Below are 5,424 nucleotides of genomic sequence, written 5' to 3'. Positions count from 1 at the left end.
GGCCCGGGGAGCCCCACCCCGTGAGCCGTGAGCCTGCCTTCTACTCGCTGCGCTACTGGTATGGTCGTGTTGCATAGACTTGGGAGATTCAGGGCCTGAATGCCGCTTACGGTTTCCCCCTGCCTCCAAACAAAACAGACCGCCCTTATTTAAGCCCAGAGGGGGATCAAGGCAGGGATGCCTTCTCAGACAGGTAAGATTTAAGATAAACAGGATAGAAACTTTTTTTCTGGTTTTTTTCCCCTCTTATTACAGTTCTTTTGCTGAAATAAGAGCCTTTCTATCAGCTCCCGAGGCCCTGCCCTAACGCTCAAATGGTCTCTTAAAATAACCCAAAGAAAATTAGCTCAGTTTAAGGCCTCCTAAGGAAGGTGAAAGACCTTACTAAATAAAAGGAAGAATTTTGTTGCAAGCTAGTTCTAGCATCTGTCGTTCTGGGAAGCTAAATTCACTGGCAGAAATTTACTGCTGTCAGTGACCTGGCATCTGACTGTGGGACAGATGCCTTGTTACAGAAAAACACTTTGTAAGTACAGGTACACACAGATGCGAACTAGAGTTTTGTCCTGTGTGTTCCATCTGCACTGTGAAACCAAAACCATCATAACACTCAGCATGATTTTCTGACTTGGTGAGCCAGATAATAAAAAACATAGGTTGCAACCTAGTTCACATATACACTTGCCTGTGTGTTTACACAAACACACATACTCTGATATTTTCTATTTTGTTTCATTAGAACAAAAATAGTGTTCAGAATTCATCACTGATTTCATGCCCACTAATGGGTCACACACACGGAGAACTGCTCCCCTTCTGCAGCATGTCACCGGTGTGGCTGGGGCATGAACTCACTGGGCAAGCCGGCAGTGTAACAGGCTCTGCCTCTGGGTGGCTCCTCCACCTTGGCCAAGTCTTCCTTGATAAAGTGGGGTCCCAAGGCCAGATCCTGCCAATTTCACAGAGTACCTGGGAGGGCTGTTAGACTCTCAAATGTAATACAGACATAAGAAGATATGCTCTCTGGTTTTATTACACAAAGAAGGAGGAAAATCACTCTCAAAGTGTGCAAACTGATTATTCAAAGTTCAAAACCTTTACAGACTTCATCAGAGGCTGTATGTGAACTTGAGGTCACATTTGTGGGTAACTGTATTTAGAAAATGTCTTTCTGTCAGGAAGGTACCTGGATACCATTAGTCCTTAGAAATTGTCATTAGAAAGAGTGGTTGTTCTAAGAAGTCCCATGAGTCATAACCTCAACTTAGGGCCTCTTAGAAACTTTTTCTGTTTTTTTGGTTTTTTTTTCTCTGCCAGTTCTTTTGCTGAAATAAGAGCCTTTCCATCTGCTACTCCCACGGCCCTAACACTCTGTGGCCTTCTTTCTTTATCACAATGATGCCTGTGTCTTTGGTGTATTTTTGTACAGCTTCTCTCTGGTGGGAATTTCTCAGCTATTATGGTTTCTTCCAGTTCAGTACTTTTAGTACTTTTCAGATCTGGCACACGTAGAACACTCCACCCAGTAACAGAATACACTTGTTTTTTCAAGTGCCCATGGATCATTCACTAAGATAGACCATAATCTGAGCCACAAAACAGTCTTCTACAAATTTTTATTTATTTATTTATTTATTTTTTCAGCACCTTAAGGGATGAATTCAACAAATTTTTAAAAGTTGAAATTATATGGAGTGTGTCCTCTGACTGTAATATAATCAAACTAGAAATTAGTAATAGAATGACAATGGGAAAATCTCCAAACACATTTCTAAATAACCCATGGATCAAGGAGAAAGCCTCAAAGAAAAATTTAAAAATATACAACACTAATAGAAATAATGCAGCTATAGATGTTCTGAGAGGGAAACTTATATCAAAAGGTGTTTATGTTAGACATGAGGAAAGATTTCAGATTAATAACCTATAATCAATAATCTCTATAAAGTAGATAAAAAAAGAGTAAAATAAACCCAAAGCAAGCAGAAAAAACAAAAATAAAGATAAAATAAAAAAATCAATGAAACTGAGAATAGAAAGACAACAAAAAAGCAATGAAACTAAATACTAGTTCGGCAGAAAAATCAATAAAACTGATAAACATCTAGAAAGATTAACAAAAATTAAAAGAGGGAAGACACAAACCACCAACATCAAGAATAAAATAAGGGATGTCACTACAACCACTAAAAATAAAAAGGAAATATCATGAATAACTTTCTGCTCATAAACTAAACAACTTAGAAGAAATGGAGTAGTTCCTTGGAAACTCCAAATGATAGAGACGTTAACCAAGATGAAATAGACCATCTGAATATCCCTGTAACCACTGAAGAAATTGAATGCATAAATTAAAAGTTTCTAGAAAATAAATTTCCAGATGGTTTCCCTGGAGAATTCCCCCAAACACTTAACGGCTTAACTTCAACTTTATAATTTCTTTCAGAATATAGAAGAGGAGGGAACATTTCCCAATTAATTTTATGAGGCCAGTATTTCCCTGACACCAAAACCAGAGAGACAGTACCAACAGGACGGGCTGAAACAAACAGCAGCAAAAACTGTAAACCAAAAAAATCTCATTAACTTAGATGCAAAGTTTCTCAACAACACATTAGCAAACTAAATCTAACCATGTTTACAAAGCATTGTACACACTGAGCAGGTGGGATAGAGTCTGGGTATGTGAGACTGAAGACTGGTTCAGCATTTGAACACCAACCAATGCAACCCAGCAGACCTACAAGTTAGAGAAGATCACATGATCGTATCAATTTACACAGAGAAAACATTTGACAAAATCCAGCAGCCATCCATAATTAAAACTCAGCAAGTCAGGGAGAGACAGTGATTGCTTCACATTCATAAAAGAGCGTCTACCAAACACTGCAGTTAGCTTCCTACTCAGTGGCAAAGGACTAGAAGCCATCCTCCTACAGTGGGGACGAGGTGACCCTGGCTGCACTCACCACTCTCACTGGCATGGTACTGGGAGTTCTACCCAGTAAAACATGGCCACAGGAGTAAATAAACAGTACACAGATTGGAAAGAAAGAAAATGATGATCTCTTTTTGCAAATGACATGATTGTCTACACAGAAATGCCTAAGGAATCAATTTTTTTTTAAAAAAAAAACTTCCTAGAACTAAGTGAGTTCAGCAAGGAGCCTGGCATGTAATAAGGCCCCCAGGTGTCAGCCTGTGGGGGTCAGGTGGTGGGGCAAAGGGGTTCACAAAGCAGCTGGTTGGGAATGGGCCAGGAAGTCTTCTAGGCAACCTGACTGTCCATCTGAGTCCCCACCCGTGGGTCTCCATCAGGGGACAGAGGGTGTGTCCTTCATTCTCAACTGTTTCCAGAACAGGCTGCTCCTCGCTCAGTTCCTGGGCCAGGTACACATCCTTTCTCTCACACTTTCCTAGGGCACAGCCCACTGTCCCCTCCTCCAGAAAGTGTACCTGGATGCCTTGCCCCAAACTCACACTCTGTTAGAGCACATTTGTGCCTAGAGTCTTGGCTATGTCTGTCTTTCCTTTTCACTAGACTGTGTGTCACGGTCCCCATGTCCCAGCACCACACCTAGAGCTTAGTGGGGCGCCAAGCTGCCCCCAAACCTTCAGACCACCTCTGGGGCTGTTCTTACCCACCCACAGTGGCACCACAAGTCACTGAGTCACTCCTCTCCTTTGCAGGGTACATGGATCTGAAATACCCACTCAGCCCTGATGAGAGGCAGGGAGTGCCAACGTCACTTCCCATCCCTTGGAACAAAAACTGCCTGGATCTCTACCTACTCCTTGCACCAAAATAAATAGCAGATAGTCATGATATTTAAGTTTCAAAATTCAAACTGTAAATATACAGAGGAGATTATGGGTTTTATTATCCATAATTTCAGGGTAGAGGAAGGCATTCTAAATACGAAAACAAGGGGAGAAACCAAAGGGAAAATCCTTTCAGTTAGGATGTAAACGTCCTGGGGCCACCCAATCAACCCCACAGAGTGAAAGCTGAAAGTACAATTGCAACATCTACAATGAGGGGTTACTGCTAGTGTCTGAAAGGTTCTCAGAAGTCAGGAAGGAAGGATCCACACCACACCTTAAGCACAGGCGAAGAGCAGAGAGACAGCAACCCAAAGAAGAAATCCTACTGGCCAATAACTAAATAAAAGGTGAACAGTGAGGGCCAGAGCCAGGTGAGGCTGTCCCTTCTAGACCCATGAGCAGTCCCCAGTCCCACCTGTGTGGCCCCCATGGGTGCTCCAGTCTACAGCCCCTATTCTGGTGTCTGGCGCTGTGACCCACAAAGTCTAGCTTGGTGTGACTCTGTCCTGTGCGGCTGTTCTTTGGGGCAGTAGTCGTGTATCTCCGTCCACCTTCTCTCCTACCTAAGTGCGTGCCACCACCCCATGGAAGATTCAATGGACATGGACAGGAGCCCCCTGAGGACCTGGAACTATCTTTTCGGTTGTGAACTAAAGGCCGACAAAGATTATCACTTTAAGGTGGATAATGATGAAAATGAGCTCTTTATCTTTAAGAATGGTCAGTTTAGGGGCTGGTGCAAAGGATGAATTGCACATTGTTGAAGCAGAGGCAATGAATTATGAAGGCAGTCCAATTAAAGTAACACTGGCAACTTTGAAAATGTCTGTACAGCCAACGGTTTCCCTTGGGGGCTTTGAAATAACACCACCGGTGGTCTTACGGTTGAAGTGTGGTTCAGGGCCTGTGCATATTAATGGGCAGCACTTAGTAGCTGTGGAAGAAGTTGCAGTCAGAAGATGAAGAGGAGGAGGATGTGAAACTCTTAAGTATATCTGGAAAGCGATCTGCCCCTGGAGGGGGTAGCAAGTTTCCACAGAAAAAAGTAAAATTTGCTGCTGATGAAGATGATGATAATGATGATGATGAATTTGATGATGAGGATACTGAAGAAAAAGCTCCAGTGAAGAAATCTGTACGAGATACTCCAGCCAAAAATGCACAGAAATCAAACCAGAATGGAAAAGACTCAAAACCATCAACACCAAGATCAAAGGGTCAAGAATCCTTCAAAAAACAGGAGAAAACTCCTAAAACACCAAAAGGACCTAGTTCTGTAGAAGACATTAAGGCAAAAATGCAAGCAAGTATAGAAAAGGGTGGTTCTCTTCCCAAAGTGGAAGCGAAGTTCATCAATTACGTGAAGAACTGTTTTGGATGACTGACCAGGAGGCTATTCAAGATCTCTGGCAGTGGAGGAAGTCTTTTTAAGAAAATAGTCTAAACAATTTGTTAAAATTTTCCATCTTGGCCGGGCGCGGTGGCTCAAGCCTGTAATCCTAGCACTCTGGGAGGCCGAGGTAGGCGGATTGCTCGAGGTCAGGAGTTCGAAACCAGCCTGAGCAAGAGCGAGACCCCATCTCTACTATAAATAGAAAG

The 5,424-nt window shown here is 42.5% G+C and overlaps 1 pseudogene; it reads left to right on the top strand.

Annotated features, from left to right (window-relative positions):
• Positions 1-4,162: 4,162 nt before the first annotated feature.
• Positions 4,163-5,221, top strand: LOC105868889 (nucleophosmin pseudogene; annotated as a pseudogene).
• Positions 5,222-5,424: the final 203 nt, after the last annotated feature.

This window comes from Microcebus murinus, chromosome 7 (assembly GCF_040939455.1).
Source record: "Microcebus murinus isolate Inina chromosome 7, M.murinus_Inina_mat1.0, whole genome shotgun sequence".
In the NCBI taxonomy this organism is placed as follows: Eukaryota; Metazoa; Chordata; class Mammalia; order Primates; family Cheirogaleidae; genus Microcebus; species Microcebus murinus.
The sequence above is the reverse complement of the archived record's forward strand: the minus strand, read 5'-3'. Positions and strand labels throughout refer to the sequence as shown.